Consider the following 19,227-nt stretch of genomic DNA (forward strand, 5'->3'; position numbering starts at 1 on the left):
CATCATCTAAGTAAATACCACACTTTCAAAAAGGTCCTAAAAAACTGTTTGAACAAAACCCTGGAAGGGCCTGGTTGGTACTTGGATGGGAGACCATTTGATAACACCAGGAAGCCTGGGGTGAATGTATGTTTTTGTTTTGTTTTGTTTTGTTTTGTAGACTTTATTGTCCCCGTAGGGAAAGTTGTCCTCTGCATTTAACCCATCCTTCGATGCCACTGGGGCAACCTGTAAGGAGCAGTGGGCGACGGCAGTACCGCGCCCGGGGACCCATCTCCATGATGTGGAGCCAGGCTGATGGTCAGAATCACCTGGCTGGAGGATTCACCTATTGCACATGTTTTTAGTGGTAGGGGAAACCGGAGAACCCGGAGGAAACCTACGCAGACACGGGGAGAACATGCAAACTCCACACAGAAAGACCCCATCCTGGTGGGAATCAAACCCAGGACCTTCTAGCTGTGAAGCGGAGGCGCTACCGTGCCGCCCAGAATGGAGTGAGTGAGTGAGTGGTTGGTGATGGTCGGAGGGGCACAGACTGGTTGCCTCGATCTGTCAGTCTACCCCAGGGCAGCTGTGGCTACAATAATAGCTTACCACCGCCAAGTATGGAGTGAATGAATAATGTAATGTAAAGCGTCTTTGAGTGTCCAGAAAAGCCCTATATAAGAAGAAGAAGAAGAAGAAGAAGAAGAAGAAGAAGAAGAAGAAGAAGAAGAAGAAGAAGAAGAAGTGGAAGAAGAAGAAGAAGAAGTGGAAGAAGAAGAAGAAGAAGTGGAAGAAGAAGAAGAAGAAGAAGAAGTGGAAGAAGAAGAAGAAGAAGAAGAAGAAGAAAAAGAAGAAGTGGAAGAAGAAGTGGAAGAAGAAGTGGAAGAAGAAGTGGAAGAAGAAATGAAATATCTATGCTGATAAGACTGTGGTCCTCATCTCTCGATCTCTTGCTAAGCTTAATCTTTTCATCGCAAAGTAAAACCACTCGCCATAGCTTCACTACAGCCACACAAGCAGCAAAGACTATTTTTTCCTCTTTATTGAAACTGCTGTTGCAAAGGGAGTGGGGGTGGGCGGGACTTACAGGGAGACCGTGAGAAAACCAGGAAGTGAAACTACTAGATATTTAGTTTCAGCTGTTTTCGATCAATATAGCATTTTCTAACCAACAAAGTGTAACTCAGTGATGAAGATGAGATTATTACCAAACACCTGATGAAGCCCTGCTCTCTCACATGTACAGTCAAGGCCAAACACAGCAAAACAAAATAAATGAGTAATAGCGCTTTGACTTGAGTTCAGATCATGAGTACTTCCTCCACTTCCGCGAGAGCAAAGTCAATTGAACCCGACCCCCATTTATAACCCGGGTCAAAGTCTGCATTTAGACTCGCAGCCCAAACCGCACAGCACTGGCATCACTTTACATACGCCCCATAGGCTGCTCCGGCCTCGCTTCCATTGACCCCTATCCATTACTAATACACTCTCTCCCTGTTAGGCGCACTGTAGTCTGGACTCCTACAATATTGATGTGAATTATCAAAAATTCATACTGTTAAATCAATAGCTGGCTGCCTGGCATTGCTTTTTTGGACGCGAGTGGGTACAGAAAGCACAGGAATTTCTACCATCCCCTCTCCTCCTCCTCTCTGCTCCGTCTGGTTGTTGAAAAGCCTCCAAAAACACGCGGCCTTATGTAATGCTATTATGCGAGTGACACTCAGGTACACGGGGAGATGGCGCAGGACGCGGTTTCTACCAAATTGAAACAACAATCTCTCTCTGAAGCGCTCCATTAGGCCCTGTTAAATGGAGCACCACCAAAACACATTTGGCCCAAAGACTGCACTTAACTATTTCCCTGGTGCACAACATGGATGAGAACATATAGAGGCGAATAACGGTGAGAAATGGAAGCAAAAAAACGGGCTTTGTGCTTGGAAGAGTGGAGGTTTTGGATGATTCAGGACAGTTTATGGGTTGGGGGTTTAGATTCATGACACGAGGGTAAAATTAGGGAAAAAAACAAAGTGATTTCCATTGTATTTGAAGAAAACATGCCAAAAAAATCGCTCTGTCCTCGGTCCCGGTTCCACTCAGGGCTCTGTGCACCTGCGTGAAGAGCCCATCGCTGTAAACATCTGTGTAATGATGCTACTACAGCTCGACAGCACCATCTGAGCGACTTCAGCGAATACAAAGGAGCCACTTCTCGCCGGTCCGTCTCTGTGTGGATGAGCGGATAAACAAGCCCAAATCACTCGGGTTTATTGGGGACGGTTAAGCCAGCGATTGCACTCTCCATTAGGTCAGAGCGGTGTGGACACAAGTCAGTTAGCGGTTTGTTTTGTAAGACGCGAGCAAACATCTGCTTCGAGTGGCGTGACAGATGGTCCGATCATTTCAAAGAGATATTAGAAAATTCTGCCTCATTTTTTGATGAGAAAATCCATGTGGTCTGCGAGCTAATTTGCTCCGAGGTTCGGATTTTGATCACTATACATGCTTTTCAGTCATGTGACCTTTGTTGTTGTGGTGGCCATTTTGAATACCGAAGTAGAATTATGCAGTACTACTACATATACTCGTAATCATTGCTCAAGAAGAAAACAGTTAAAACACGGCCCCAGAGACGCACGTTTATGTGAAGAAGCTGGTCAAGACGTTAGCATGCTACCGGTTAGCATCTAGCTTCAACAGCTCAGCTCTGACCTCTCCAAGAGAAAGCCCTGAACCACAAACATCTAGCCTTGGATACATTCATAAATGTGGCCACACATGTGTTTATCATGTTGAAGCCATTGACAGTTGATTGACAATTGCTAACCGGTAGCATGCTAACGTCTTGAGCTTAAACACTGACTCAGACTGAGACTCTCAATGTCATTGGAAACACATGTATACGGTCACAGCAGGATTAATTTTATCCTCTGACAAACGCGTCGTACCTTTGTGCTACAATTGAAGCTAAAGAGGTAATAACTGTCTTGCCAAGTTATTCTTTCAGTCGTGGTTTCTGCTCCGCTCGTGTACTGTTTTCTTGTGTTTACTCAGTTACAAGTGTGCAAAATGGTATGAATAAAGATCCAACTCTTTGAAATAAAAGAGATTCAGTCTGAGGTCTCTTCTTGTCGACGCCATCGTACGCTGGACTTGGGTCAGAAAAGGTGATGTTTTGTCAGCACCATGCCACGCCCCCTTTTAGTCGACTAATCGTTGGTCAGAGCATGTTTTTTGTCATTGACAGCCGTAGGAAAGTCCTCACTGAAAAGGGTGGCTCAACAATGATCTGGTCAGGGCCCCTTCGATCGTCTTTCCTGGGTTATCTCATAAGGGAGAGACCACACCCATTTCTCACAGCCTCTTCAGTCTCTGCTCAGGGAGAAGACAACAGAGTTTCGATCCATTACAGGTCCAGCTGACTGAAAGATATCTCCACTAACACTGCCTTTCCCTCACTGAGCTCTTCTTTGAATGTTGACTAAGGTCTTTTTTGCACCAAGAGAGAAGCACAATATAGATTCTACTTATGTTCCTTTCATGTGATAACATTGTAAATACAGCCAACTAAACTGAATTGAATCTGCAACTTTTAGCAACACTTTTACATATAGTAGCTCCTCGTGAACTGCAGAGACAGGCGGACCCTGAAACAACTCCCCGACTCTTGACTGTGGCGGGTGTTTCACTGAACTCTTTGCTCCGGCGCAGTTCACAGGTTAAAAATAGCACCATCGGAGTTTGGGGGAAGACAAAAGGCAGAAGTGAAGGAGGTGGGAGGAGGAGGAGGAGGGTGTGAGTGCGGCAGGAGAAGCTTCATGAGGAGATTTAAAGGTCTAAGCGCTCCCCAGGGGAAGCCATGACTGACACCAGAGAAAACGCGTCTCTGCTTTTCTCAATCCTTTTCTCTCCTCTGTTTCACCCCAAATGCGAATGCCACGGGAGGATGGAGACGTCGCTCATGTGTGCACACAAATCAAGACTATCGCTTCAATTGAACGAAATGGCAGGGAATGAACTGCACTACAGAACACCCGTGACTGAAAGTGAAGGCTTGTATCGATCTCAATCCAATCATAGGGTAAAGTCATTCCCCCAAAAAAATGGATCAGGAAAGAAGGCGCGGCCCGGAAGGGTTTTCTTGTAAGACTTAATGGAGAAATAAATGAAACTGTTGATTATTTGGCGAGAAATTCACCACAGAGACGGCGGCGTAATGAAGACGAACCACCTTCCTTGTCGTGAGTCGGGGGCATCGACCGCGCATCTGCACACTGCCCCCTGGAGTGTGCTTAGCAAGGCTTTTAAATGGGGGCAAAACGCACAGCCATCTTTCTACTTCAGCGCCTTTATCGAAGCGTTGTGGAGGAGACAAATGCTCAGGCGCGTTCTCCTCAGGTGTGATGGTCAGTTCATCTCTAATTTTTGAAATATGTTTTTGTTTGTGTTGGTTTAGAGTGCCCTCTTGTGGCGCGTGCTATGTTGGCTCTTCTACTGTTGAGAAAGTCATGATCAGTTTTGTAGGTCTTAGCTTTCAAATGAGGTGTTATAGTTACACTGGCTTATAGGTTGTCCAGCTGAGACAATTTTAGATTTGGGTGAAAATGCGCTTGGTTAAAGTGGGGGTAAAGAGCGGTCAACAAGGCTGTACGTTCTTATTGGTGCATGTAAATGTGATATTTAAATGAGCTACAGATACATCGATTAGTTTCTTCAAAGTAAATGTGTTTAAAAATGAGTTTTGATGAGATACTGTAAAAACGTCAGCACTATGCTAGGAAAGGCAAGGCAAGTTTATTTGTGGAGCTCAATTCATACGCAAGCAGTGTTGGAGAGTAACTGAACACATGCAATTAGAACACTTATTATAAAGCTGCCTTAAAGGGACTACACAGTGTTTAAAATCAAAATTATGTATTTTCCTCACAATGTAGAATGAGCTCAGACCTGTTCACCACAACTGCCTCTAAAATCTTGCACTGTCACTCAAAAAGGTGTTACTTCGGGTCCGAAGTGCCATCATGCACAAGCTTAATATTGAAGGTGCAGCTACACGTATGACCTGAGGTGGCAGTAGTGAGTATAAAATGGCTAACATGCATCTAGCCCCTTTAAGCGATGTCTTTTAGATTTTTTTTCATCAGTAGGTGGAGTAGTGAACTCTGCTCTGCTCCACCACCATCCCCCTCCTCACACCGGGCTTTCCCCCCGTCGCCCACGCCACTCACTCCCCTCCATGTGGGGGTGAGGGGTGTGTTGTATGCTGTGAGGTGAGGGCATGGACCTATTATAATAAACGGGTGAGGGAGGTGCGGCGCCGGTCTCCTTCTGTGGTTTGCGAGTGTGACGCACATGTGGCGCATCTCGAGGTGCTTATTGGTAACGCTTGGAGTAGCTTTAAGTAACTTATCCTGGTAAAGTTACTCGGACTTCGTACTTACTGCATTTCGTACAAGGGTCTGGAACTTCACAATTGAGCTCCGTTATCAGGTGGGAGGGGTGAACTCCTTTGAAACGATTGGATCTGATTTTCGCTAGTGTTTGGTCGTGACGTATCTAATGCGCCCGAGTGAGTGAAACAGCTATTATAACTCTATCATAACTCTTGGGGACATTCCTTGCGAATTCCAAGGCTTAAATTTTAATTTCTGGATTTTTGGGAGCCGAGCCAGAGCGGATTGAAGAGCTTCCATTACTTTTGTATCCGCCGCCATTTCCAAACTACAACCAGCCTCCCCCGCTCGCTGAATGGTAGGTAGAACGTCAACCGATGTAATGCAGCCACTGAGATCAAACCCAGACGTACATGTAGGAAAATTATAATTGACCGGAGTTTACGGATGGCTAAAGCTAGGCTAATGCTGAATTAGGGGCAAATATGTTGTAGCTGCATGTTTTTAATCATACACCGCTTTTCTGTATGAATATTATGCAAATCAACGTGAAAGTATTCAGAATTCAGTACTCTGGACAAAGGAACGGAATAAGCTACAAAATACATTTTAAGGCAAGTAATACATTTAAGGTAAGTATACAGTGTTCTGTATCTACAGTTTCAAAGTATTCTCCCCGACACTGTACCCAAGGAAATTCAAAGTGCTTCAAACTGCATCAAATTACAAGAAAACAGATCAAATCAAGCTGACTTTTCATATGCAAATTAGACATAGCCTATTTCACCAGCTTTATTTACAAATCTATTCAAGGCACTAGTAATTTAAATAACAAAAATGAACTGTAATACAATGTGTAATGTTTTGTCTGTTCACAAAGTCTGTGTGGATGCTTATTAGGCAGTAACTAATGTTAGTTCAGGCACAAGAAGATAGACATTTTGATAATCGCAGAGCACATGGATTTGGATAAACACACGAAGGACCTGGAGAGGAGAAAAAGAGAAGAGGCGTGGTGTCAGAGCAGACGGGCCAAGACTCATCTGTTATCTGTCTGTCAAAGCTGGATAACTGCCTACATCTGGTGAGGACAGGGCCTCAAGTTACTGTCAGGACAAATTGCGAAAACTGAGTCTCGCTGATATCGCTGGTGTTCCCCATTAAACCCGGTGACTTTGTCTTGCTCCGTTGCTATACCTATGAATTAAGGCGGCTGTATCCCGCGCTCTCTCATTTAGCCGCTCTGAAAGCCAAATAAGACTCACAAAGAAATGCACTCAATCACAGAGGAATCCATAAACACACGCAGTGGCCACCCGCGCATGAAAAGACCAGTAAAATTATGAGTGGAGCGAAATTACTGCAATCGCTCTGCAATTATGATAAATAAAAAGGAATGATTATAATCTTGGAGGCTAAAAGCTTCTTTATTTCTTTCATCGAGCCACTTCAGAGCTGAGCGCGGAACAAAAAGGTGCGGAAAGAGAGAAAGCAGAGATCGACGGAGTAGTTTTAGTGAAAATAGCTGCACAGTAAAATGAAAATACACTGGTTTGGAGCGGCAGGTATATTTTAGCGAAGTGGTGCAGAGCAGTGAAAAACAAATGCAAGAAACCGTTTTGAATAATATAAGTGACGATATTAAAGTGTTGTGACTCTTTTGGACACTTGAGCGTTGACGTTTTATTTAAATATGCTGCTTGGAGCGCCCTCCGCTGGCTGCAGGAGGGATACCCCGCGGCAAAAACAGACTACAAGTTTCGTTTTCTGAGTTCACGGCGTGTTAACAAATGCTCAGGCTTTTCTTTATTTTCAACACTAAAACATTATGTGATTCTCATTGAAGACATTAAACTGTGAAGGAACACATGGAATTATTGCATGTAGGAAACAAAAAAAAGGTGAAATAACTGAAATTGTCACCCTTTATTTTTTAGCATTTTGTGGAGAGAACTGAAATAGATGACGATCAAAAACATGTGAAAAGTCACATCTGGACATTTCATATGCATTTTTGTGTTTCTTTTCTATTCATTTTTTTAATCCGACAGTTGTTGGCACTCTACAGCTAAATTCCCAAACCAGCGTGGCACTCAATATGTTAAAACAAGCTGTTTTTTAGTGGGAAAATCTGTAAAAATGTACATTTCGGAAAAAAATCCCTTTGCAAAAATCTTAAAAATATTGTTCAGTCCAAGGCTGGAAAATTTGAAATCTGTAAGGGATACTGATATTGGCGCCACAATGTGATAAAAATGTAATGTGAGAAAATGGCCCTTGAAAATACATATTCCTGTAGAAATCTATGGAGAAACATAGAATCAGTGCAATACTGAAACATGTTATTTTGATGATTAGGTATAGTTCTTTCCATGTGAAAGCTTATATGTTCAGAAAACAATTTGGCCCAAAACCTGAACATGGAAAAAACTGAGTGAGAATCTACAATATAAAAATCTTTAAATAACAGGTAAAAACATACATAAAAATGTGTTTCCAAACTTTTGACCGGTACTGACTCTACAAATCGGAATCGCTTCTGCTGCAGAAGAAACTATAGGATGAACAACAACATTTAAAAAAAAAGTTGAGCTAAGGCTAAGGGAAAGTAGTGGTAGTACTGTAATATATTGGGAGTTCATACAAGAAACAGTTTCATTCAGTGCAATGTCTTTAGAAAACTGTGAACGATGAGCGAGTCAAAACTACTCCACTGACAGGTGCCGATCTCCCATGATTGATCACAATGTCTGCATAACGTTCCATTTTGGCATCACCTTTGGGACTGTCTGCAGGTGAAGTCCCGGTGCGGAGGGGGGGGGACCCGTGTGGGGTCAGCGAGCGAGCCAATAAAGCCGTCCTCCCACACACTCCCCAAAGCGCTTAGAATTTTAAAGCAGGTCCGGAGGAAAGTCCTGGGGTCAAAACTCTTCTGAAATCGGCACATATTAAAACGGATCCTTCAGGCCAACACTCTCCGCTCACTGATACACAAGCACCAGGAGGCAGGAAATGCAGAAAAAAAGTGGACAACAAGCTTCTCTGGGGATATTTGCAACCCCCCAGAGCTCCAACCTGCATCAATATGAGCATGTGGTTAAAAACTGTGTGGATAGTCTTTTTCTTCTCCTATTATAGACCGTGTACACATTCCATCACATTCAGTCTTGCTGTATTGTAAAAGAAAAAAAAGTATTATTTATTGATTGTGAACGGGCATTGTTGTGAGCGTTACCATGACAATAAAGCTCTGTATTGTTCAGCAAAAGTCGCAAAACGTGCTTATAAATTCATCCACATGAACAATAAGGCACAATACGGTTAATTAATTACAAGTTAAACACTGTGACTTCTGTTTTCTTTCCAACAAAAGCAGTTTATTTATTTAATTACGGGTTAATCTGTCCAAGAAGTCCCAGAGACACCTGGGACTCGGTTCGATTGGGGACCAAAGTTGCAACATTGTTTCAGTTCTCGAACTGGAGCGGTTTGCGTTCACAACTCTTTTTTGTCAATCGATAAAACATTTTAAATGCAGAGCTCCTCTGCAGCTTGTGGGGGCGCTGTATCAAAACCTTCTACAGGAAAAACAGTGAACAAGAAACATGCTTCTCTGATTGGTTGATTAAAGTCATAGATATAATAATTAGAGATAGATTAATACCTATTCAGCCCCATTCACAGAAGTCCTGTGTGAACCTTAATGGCCGCTCTATCTCCTCCTACACAGCCTGTTCCTTAAAAGGGCAAAAAGGCGGGAAGCCCTGCGCTCGTGGGGTGGGCGGAGCCTCCACAGAGCTCCAGAGATTGATTGACAAGTCTGGAGCCAGTCAATGTACTGAAACTGCTTCAAAGTTTCTGGCTGACAAACAAAAACCAGTGTGGTTAAAAATATTTCACCTACCCCAGCGAGATCACATGGGTCATGGTGATTTTTATAAAAAGAAAAACTCAGGCTTTTAAACTGTTCTTGGGAGGTCGGAAGTCTCATTAGAATCAATGCTCCCAAGTGTCTCTAGGAGTCGCCCCTGGCCACAAGGGGGTGGTATTACAGCAATGTCAGCTCCCCACCATAACGATCATGAAGAAGCACGTTCCTTTCCCATTGATTAAACTGCACTTCCTGTTCCGTCTTTTGTTTACAAAATGGAGTGCTATCAGGCTGTGACTGTGTTGGTTTTTCTTTCATACAGTGACTCTAACTACACTTAGAACACACGGATCTCTTTACAGACGAAATGTGAGATAAATGAGGCGATACTCATCATGAGATGACGCCAGACGAGGCAAAACTGGACTAAACCAGGACTGAACCAGGCCTAAAGCGGGAAAAAGCAGGACTAAAGCAGGACTGGCGGCCCCTGGAGATATTATTTCTTCACATGACAACTGCGAAGGCTCTGGGCAGAAACACTGAAAAGTACTTATGACGACTGTCCGAGGGAAAGAGAGCAAGGTACTAAAGGATCTGAGCAGGGCTTTGCTCTCTGGCCTCTGGCACTGCTCATGCCAATGGTTTCTGTCTCATGTCTCTCCACATGTGTTTTCATTTACATTATGTAATGAATGTCGTGATTGTCTCCGTGCTGTTCTGTCTTTGCGTTACTTGTTTGTTTTGGTTGCATCAGACGCACAACGTCCTACAACTTTCTCTCCCTGGCTTTGTTCCGCTCTCTGACTCAGTTCACAAACCAAATGATCCACGATAGAGTTTGTTTGAACCAGACCGAGACCCAAATTTTCAGCCCGACCCGGATCAAAGCCCGAACCAGACTATCCGAGCAAACGGGCCTGGATTCGCATCAAGAGGGGGATGTGAATGTGTTTTACAAGAGAGTCCAATGCCAGCCCATGCAGTCATTGAGATCGTAGTTTATTTTCTACATGGGGTTTCAAACGAAAAAACACATCTCAGTAACTTTAATCAAGTTTCGGAAACATATCAAAAGTTCCAACATGTTCTGAAACGATTGACGAATGACCAAAGACAGATTTAGAACCTGCCCGTCAAAGAGACGCTTCCACTGTAGCGGCTACACGTGCTGACCCGCAGAACCTCTGTGCACCTCCCTGTCAGGCTCACGGTGAAAGATTGTCCATAAAGAAGGAGTCGTGAGCAGGAGCCGCTCTGACAATGAGAGAACAGATGAAGACACACGCTGTGGAAACACGCAAACTGTCAAGCAGAGATCAGCGGATACGGAGGAGCCAAAGTGAGGTCAGGTGTGACATGCAGGCGAGATGAGAGCTGACAGGAGGGGCAAAAACATGTGTACATGGGTGAAAATATCACAGGGATGACAGACGAAGGTGTGAGAGCCAGGTTTTTTCTGTCTATTATGTTGAATTGAAACCGCGGTGAGCATCACTGAATCTTTCAGATGATTGCACCCACATGTGACCGTGTGTGTGTGCGTGTGTGTGTTCTGAGATCTATATAGAAGGTGCAGTTACACGTATGACCTGAGGTGGCAGTAGTGAGTGTAAAATGGCCAACTTGCATCCAGCCGCTTTAATGTTTATTGTACACTGTCCCTGTTTCTTTAAATAAATCAACAAAAAAAAACTTCAGATATTTCCCTTGACGAAAATATGACTAAATAAAAAAGGAAAAAACAAGAAAAGGCTAAAATCATCCAAACTTCCAATGACACTTTGAAAGAACCTCATATTTAAATCCACACTTGAAAGTGGGAGAAGCTCCATAAAGGACCTTGTTTTAATAGGATTATAATCAATATTATAAATGCAAAGTTGACTACATTCATCTTAGTTTTAGTCCACTAAATTTACATACAATATAAGTTGACTGAAACTAGACTAAAAGAGAATTATTTTACAAAACCCTGACGAAAAATAAACAACACTTTTGTGAAAATACTAAGACTAAAGCTAGATTAATATGTCAAAATGGACACTGGTTGGCATTCTTGCCTCTCATCAAGAAGGTCCTGGGATTGACTAGGCTTTCTCTGCGATTACATATTCTAGGTTCTCCTCCTCTAACACTAAAAACACATACAATAGGGCCCCCTCTGAGGTCAGGATGAAGGAGAGTGTGAGCAACAGATGGATTCGGCTCCAGTTCCTGCATGGTCTTTGGTGCTCTCATTCACACAGGCAGGTTTAGGGTTCTGGTCATTACTAATCTAGACCGGGTCTAGTCTTGGTTTAGTCCAGTGCTTCTCAATTATTTCCTGTTCCTGTTACTTCCTCCCCCTTTAAGAAGAAAAAAAAAAACTGCAATAATTGTTGGTGATATTTGGCACATTCTTGAAAGCACTCAAGTGACTGGAGTGTAATATCTTTAATTCACTTGGCTTCATGCTGTCCACCTCATTTTTAGACGCAGTAACACACCCGGTCACACACGCTCCTCCTGGCATCGAAATAGAAATATGGTGGATCGTTATGATAACTTTGATTAAAATGATTGAACACAGTTTTACGGGTTTTGTTTAAAAGCGGATTCACCGATCATTTACTGCGGTGTTTCTTTCATTTGTGGAAGTGAATGGTCAGAAAAGCTGGCCATGGTCAATGTATTCAGCGGGCACTAACACAATACTACTTTTTCTATTTCTATACACACATTATTTTAGCCTGGATCCAACAACATTAAAGGGCTTCTTTTGAATCGACAATTTCAATGTTTTTCCTCCGTAACACCTATTGTATTGCACTGGCTCCGCTCTTCAGCAGCGCTCGCACCTCTGGATCCTGTTTTCATCACTGTCGTGTTTAGTATCAAGCGCTCACTAATTACCATTATCAGGCAGACGCACTTTAATTTTCGACCCGACATTCTCACCACAGAAAGGGAAAGGTGCCACCAAAACAATAATTTCACACGACATTAAATTGTGAACCCGGATCGGGGCCTGTCGGAGTCGGCGCAGACTCTCAATTTGATTTAGGAGAATGATATTTTTGTGTTTTGATTTGCAACCAATTTGTAGCAATTTACGAAAGAGGCAGGTAAGAGTCTACACTTTAAAATTACACAATTAGACTTGATAAACACATCAAGATGAGTAGATGGCACACGAGTCCAAACACGCACGTGCAGATTTGATCAGACGGAGATGGGGGATGTTCAGGGGGTCACTGAGGCTGTGGCTGATAAGAGACAGGATTGTATTATCTGTTTCCCAACCAGGGGTGCAAGGATCCCTTTGCTTTATAGGCAAGCATATAGCACAAAAAATACTGACGTGTCGTTCATGACCGAATCTGCTCTTTGAAGTAAACGGTTCGAGTCGGATTTGGTTTATGAAAAGAGGTGGATCTTATTCTGTCCGTTTTTGATGCAATTTTGCACAAATAAGTGAGCAAACTGGAGCAGAGCAGAAACCACCAAGTGAAAGGTTTTTGAACAAGAATGAATTAGCTGCTTGTGCTGTAAAGTGTTATTTCCCAGAAGATTAAAATGAATTCCTCTGAAAGCATTAGTCAATTGAATCAAAGCAAATTAGGTCTCAGACTGCATGAGTTTTGTGGTTGGCTTCTTCTTATTAGAAAAACTCCAACAAACATAGAAACATGAGCCTTTTCAACAAAAGGATTCCAAACATTCGCCTCCCATTAAAGAGTCATTAATCCCATTACTATTGAACGTTGTTTAATAAGTAGAGGTTGTAAAGTCTTTAAAAAGGCACTTTAGTCGTTACATATTCAGAAAACTCCTCAAAAAGGCAGTATTCAGATCATGAATGAAAAGCCCAAGTGGTGCAGAGTAGACAAGGAGGTTGGTGACCAGCCTAGAGCAGTGGTTCCCAAAGTGGTGGTCGGGCCCTACTGTTTTTAGTAGGGGTGCTCGATTATCGAAAAAATAATAATCACAATTATTTTAGTAATAATTGAAATCCCGATTATTCAAACGATTATTGTTTTCTGTAAAAAAAAAAAACTGTTTTTACTTTTTCGATAAAAAAACAAAAACAAAACTACGCTAAATATTTTCTTTGGACAGTTAAAAAAAGGTTAAACATATATTATTATGCTCACGTTAACTAATCCTCTGTGAGAGACATCGCGGGCTCACCTGCCCCCTGCTGGCCAGCCTTCACACCTGCCCAAGCAAACCAAGCCGCGCAGCCTGATGACATCATCACGTAGCGCTGTGTGTTTATGTCGGACCAAAGCATGTGTCAGTAGCACGTGAGCAGAAACAATCATCACAGTGGAATGCAATAATAGGAGTTTGCTTTGAGCTGCGTTTGTGAGATCTGCTCCTGAAGAAAAGTTTTAGACTTTTCTGCAACAACCAGCCCTGGGCAAAGGATATGAGGCTTCAAAACGTCTGTTCTCCTTTCAGCACAAGGTGAGCACTTATCTGTAGTGTTATCTCAAGAATTTGGAATGTTTTCCACACCTGGAGTTAAGTCTGTCACGATAATTACTATATTAACTTCAAACAGCACATTTTGGCCTCAATATTGATCGTTGGTAAATTGTTTTGCATTGCTTCCCATTTTTCTAAAGTAATACTTAAGTTTTTACCCAAAGTAAGTTGTGTTTCATTGTATTTCATGTTTATTGTGGGATATTATAAGAGAAAGTAGTTTTCAAACAAAGCTTTTTCGATCATGTTTGAGTCTCTGAGTTAGTTTCTTTCTTCAATAATATCGATTGTCGCAATATTTTCCTGCCTCAGTATATCGAACTTCAGATTTTGTTATCGTGACAGACATATGGAGTCCTTTCTTAGTCGCCAAGGAGGGAAAAGAAAGACCAAAGCGGAAATCTATGGCTGTAATGGTCGAAGACATGAAGAAACCGTTGATGACAAAGTCTGATAACTCGAGTCAACTGAACACATCTTGATTCGAAAGAAAGACAGTTTTGTGCTTCACCACATCACTTCTGGTCTGGATGCTGAAGTAGACAGAGTTATTTAGATAAAGATATGTTTGCGTAGAAGTATGAAGATTCCTGTTTGATGGATGCAGTTTCCTTTTTCACATTCCTGAAAGAGACTGTCGTAAAATACTTGGATCTCAATGTCAAAATGTCCCGATTGTGTCTTAGAAACGCCACATAATGGAGCACAGCCACTTGGAATTGATTTGTGTCTAAATATTCATCCTTAATTTGTCTTTATGATATCCATGAGGAATCTGAAAGCTCAAGTGCTGGGAGAAGAGGAGTTTGACAATCAGAAATGAGGCTGTAAGACACTGAGCTGATGATGAAGAGCGGAGGGAGAGAATGATAACTGATTTTAAAGCGCTCACTGGAATAATGAGGCTTTTGAGAGGCTGATAACCCAGACATTTGAGATACAATAGGGATAGTAATGAACTTTATGAGCAAGTCACAGAGAAAACACAACCGCAACAATGGTGGAATTAGGCTCAGATACACACGACTATTTAGAGTTCAGAAATGTTGTGGTTATAAACAAAGTGATGATGGCAACAAGGTGAGCCTGTCCAGAGGAAACCAGTGGGAATAATAACAAATGGGTGTTAAAAGATAAGATAAGACTGTATTGATCTCATTTCATTGTACAATCAAGTGTAGTAGTAACAAAAGGTATCTGATATATAAGATGTGAAATTTGAAACGGAGACGTCCACCGATTGAGCAATATGAAACATGTATTTGTGAGGGAAAGGGAATCTTATTTGTGTTGCACTCTCCACATACACGAGGCCCAAAGTGCAAGGGACAACTTTTCTGTCACTCCAAACTCAGTGGGGGCAAGCTTGAGCCAAGGCTGTCTTTGGGAGGTGGACTGACAGAGGTGCAGCTGAACACGACTTTGCAAACACCAGCCAGTGAGCGACCGCAGTGGGTGGGCGTGACCGCAGTGAGCAACAGTGGACCTGTCTCCAGATGTGGAGCAAAGATCGATGTCAGGATTAACTGGTGCAAAAGTTGGAGAGTTTTCCTGGTGGTGAGACGCTTTTTCTGTAGCAGGTATTTAGGGCTGTTACATTTTTAAAAATACAAGTACTTTAACGATACTTGGTTTTTGATACTGATAAAATATTTGTATATTGGTTCTACAGTATAATAAATGTTGGTATATGTAGTTCTATGAATATTTATAGAACCATAGAACAGAACCATGAAGTTAATTTATTCCATAAAAGACTATGGCCCTGATCTTGTGTTTCTAAACGCAGACTATAGCATAACTTTTGCACTTATTGGGAGCGCACTTTGAGATCTTGTCGCTCCAGATATAGCATGGGGAGGAGAAACCCAGTCGCAACCAAACGCGTACCTATACGATAATACATTTCGGAAACGCGTACCCGGTGGCAGGAGAACCACCCATGGTGTTGAACCGCCTTTTCCCTCCAACCAGACTCCGCGATCGGCGCACTGTCAAGGGAGAGGGGTTGTGGAGGGGTGGGGATAAACATGTGCTTTTGTTTGGGTCGCGTTAACACAATTATGGCTGAGCGAGTGGCGGCCCGTGCCACAGCGGGACCGGCTGTAAGCAACACCCCATTCTTTCGGGACATGGACATTGACCTGTGAGAGCCTATAATGAATTAAAGAAACTAGATGCAAGTTGGTCATTTTGTGCTCACTACTGCCACCTCAGGTCTTACGTGTAACTGCAGTCTCTATATTAAGCTCGTGCATGACGGCACTTCGGACTCGAAGCAACACCTTTTTGAGTGACAGTGCAGGATTTTAGAGGCAGTTGTGGTGAATAGATCTGAGCTCATTCTACACCTTAGGACATGGCTGGACCATGAAGGGGGATGAAAATACTTAGTTTTAACATTTTTAAACTTCATATAGTCCCTTTAAGGAAGAACACAAGGCAGCTTGATGTAAACGTGAAAATGAATGAGAGGCTGCCATAGTATTAAACCACACCTCAGTGGCGCAACAGCTGCACTAATGGAGCCGGACCACTGCATTTGGAGCAGCGCTGTCCTTGCACCATGCAGATGATCTAGCCCTATTGCTTATAAATGTGCATCATTTATTTGAGGTGAAAATATCCATCTATACCTCAATACTTTTACTTTTTAAATACCAGCATTTTTTCAGATACCATGGTATCGTTTAACGGTGCCCACGCTTACAGGTATTTGATGTACAAGTGGTAAATAGTCTCAATTTTAATTGCACCTTACCTCCCACATCAAAGCACTTTACATGAAGGAACCACTCAGACTTGATAAACAAGATTACACCAGATTACACAAACACTGAAGGCAAACAAGGTGGGTGCTGTGTCTTACTGAAGGGCACCATAACAGAGTCGGGACCATTTGTGCCACTGCCGCCCTTCACAGTAAGTGTAAGAATACTGTATTTCTCCAAATCATCTTAAGGGCTAAAGAATCTATGCTGGAGGTTGACGAACTCGACTGGACATGTTTGGGTTTATCGTGCCTTTTTTAAACCTGTGGTATTGCTCTATTTATGAACGAGCAAAAGCATGTATTGGATATACTCATGCGCAGCCCTTTGGAAATGTTTTCTCCGATCTCACAATGCACCATAACACTCTGGTAATAGTGAGTGGGAACCTTTAATCGCGTTTGGTGAACTTGTTTTAAAATGTCACACTGCTTTTCATCCTAATTAGCACAACCAGACTTTTTATAAATCAGAAACATATTAAAAGCCAAGTCATTCTTCACCACCTTCAGTCGAGTGTGCGCTTTGTAAAAGGATCTCAAAGGAAGCATTAGACGTGTGACCTTTCTGAATAAATCATGCTCTAGTGACAGACGTCTTCAGAAACACTTTTCATTTTTATCTGAAATCGGAGACGTGCTTTTATTATTCTGACAGCTTTGCGCGCGATTCGAGCCTCCTCCGCCATCTTGCCCTCCCCCCCCCCCCCGTCTCTCTCTCTCCCCCGTGCGTCTGCAGCCACTCAACAGATTAAAGACCGCACACATTTGCAACAAGCGGTTTTTCGAATAACACTGAGAGGGAGAGAGAGAGGGGTGGCGGGGTGAGAGGGGAGAGGGAGAAGAGAGAGATAGAAAAGGCAAGAGAAGAGTGGAAGAGTGAGGGGACAGGAGAGAGGTGTGTGTGTGTGAAGGAGAGGGTGAGAGGAAGAGCAGGAGAGAGAGAGAGGGAGGGAGAGGTTAGAGATGAGGGAGGAGAAAGGAGAGTGAACGGGGGAGCGAGTGAGTGGAAGAGAGAGGGGATAAAGAGAGAGAAACAAGAGAAGAGAGGAAAAGAGACAAGAAAGAGGGAGAGAGACGAGAAAGAAAGAGAGCAAAGAGAGAGAGAGAGGGAGGGAGAGGTTAGAGATGAGGAAGGAGAAAGGAGAGTGAACGGGGGAGCGAGTGAGTGGAAGAGAGAGGGGATAAAGAGAGAGAAACAAGAGAGGGAGAGAAGAGAGGAAAAGAGACAAGAAAGAGGGAGAGAGAAGAGAAAGAAAGAGAGCAAAGAGAGAGAGAGACAGGGGCAGAGAGAGAAAAGAGAGGGAGGGAGAGAAAGACAGACAGTCAAGGAGAAAAGAAAGAGTGCAATAGGGAAAGAAGGGAGAAGAGATAGAAAAGAGAGGGAAGGAGAGTAAGAGACGAAAGGGAGAGAGAGACACACAATAAGAGAGAAGGGGAGGAAAGAGAAGAGAGAGAGGGTGGCAGGAAGAGAGAAAAGAGTCAGGGGGAGACTTTGACTTTACCACAATGTTGAGATGTCAGTCACCCAATGCTAATAAAAACACCACAACACAATGACACTCAGGAGAGCATTAGCAATAGTCCATACAATAACACAAAAATGAAGGAGCAGGCTTCCTCCCCTGACCACACACAAGAAGACCACCCCCCATGTGGTCCAGACCCCCTCAAAGTCCTCCAGTCCCCCCACCAAATACTACAGAGGTGCTCCAGTCTGAGCCTCACTCTCACTATAGCCTAGGAGGGAGGGAGGAGGGAGAGAGAGAGAGAGAGAAATGGTCTCAACTAGCGCTTTTACAGCAAGGAAGACGGTGAGAGAGAGAGAGGGGGATTGGGGAGAGAGGAGAAGAGAGAGGAGACAGATAGAGAAAAACACAAGAGAGAGAGAGAGAGGAGAGAGAGGAGGAAGCAAAGAGAGATAGTGAGAGTGAGAGAGATGGGGCGGGAGGAGTGACAGAGAAAATAAGGAGAAAAAGGGAAAGAGAGAGAAAAGAGGGAGGGAGAGAAAGACAGACAGTGAAGGAGAGAGATGGTGAAGAGAGAGAGAGAAGAGAGGGATAGAGAGACACACAGTAAGAGAGAAGGGAGGAGAGAGAAGAGAGGGAGTGAGGGAGTGAGAGAAAGACAGTGAAGGAGAGAGATGGTGAAGAGAGAGAGAGAGAAGAGAGGGAGAGAGAGACACACAGCAAGAGAAAAGGGGAGGAGACACAAGAGAGGGAGGGATGGAGGGAGGGAGGGAGGGAGGGAGGGAAGGAGGGAGAGAAAGATGGTGAAGAGAGAGAGAAGAAAGGGAGAGAGAGACACACAGCAAGAGAAAAGGGGAGGAGAGAGAAGAGAGGGAGGGAGGGAGAGAAAGAGAGTGAAGGAGAGAGATGGTGAAGAGAGAGAGAAGAAAGGGAGAGAGAGACACACGGTAAGAGAGAAGGAGAGGAGAGAGAAGAGAGGGAGGGAGGGAGGGAGGGAGGGAGGGAGGGAGGGAGAGAAAGACAGTGAAGGAGAGAGATGGTGAAGAGAGAGAGAGAAGAAAGGGAGAGAGAGAGACACACAGCAAGAGAAAGGGAGAGGAGAGAGAAGAGAGGGAGGGAGGGAGGGAGGGAGGGAGGGAGGGAGGGAGGGAGGGAGAGAGAGAAAGACAGTGAAGGAGAGAGATGGTGAAGCGAGTAAGTGACAGAGATAGACAGTGAGAGAGAGAGGGGGATTGGGAGGAGAGAGAGAGAGGGGAA

General features: G+C 43.5%; 1 protein-coding gene across 1 annotated transcript in view; it reads right to left on the reverse strand.

Moving 5' to 3' along the window:
- pvrl2l (PVR cell adhesion molecule related 2 like) overlaps positions 1–19,227 on the reverse strand; it is a 640,829-nt gene that overhangs the window by 19,316 nt on the left and 602,286 nt on the right. The window lies entirely within an intron of this gene.

The sequence above is a fragment of the Gobius niger genome, assembly GCF_951799975.1.
Source record: "Gobius niger genome assembly, chromosome: 14".
Taxonomy (NCBI): domain Eukaryota; kingdom Metazoa; phylum Chordata; class Actinopteri; order Gobiiformes; family Gobiidae; genus Gobius; species Gobius niger.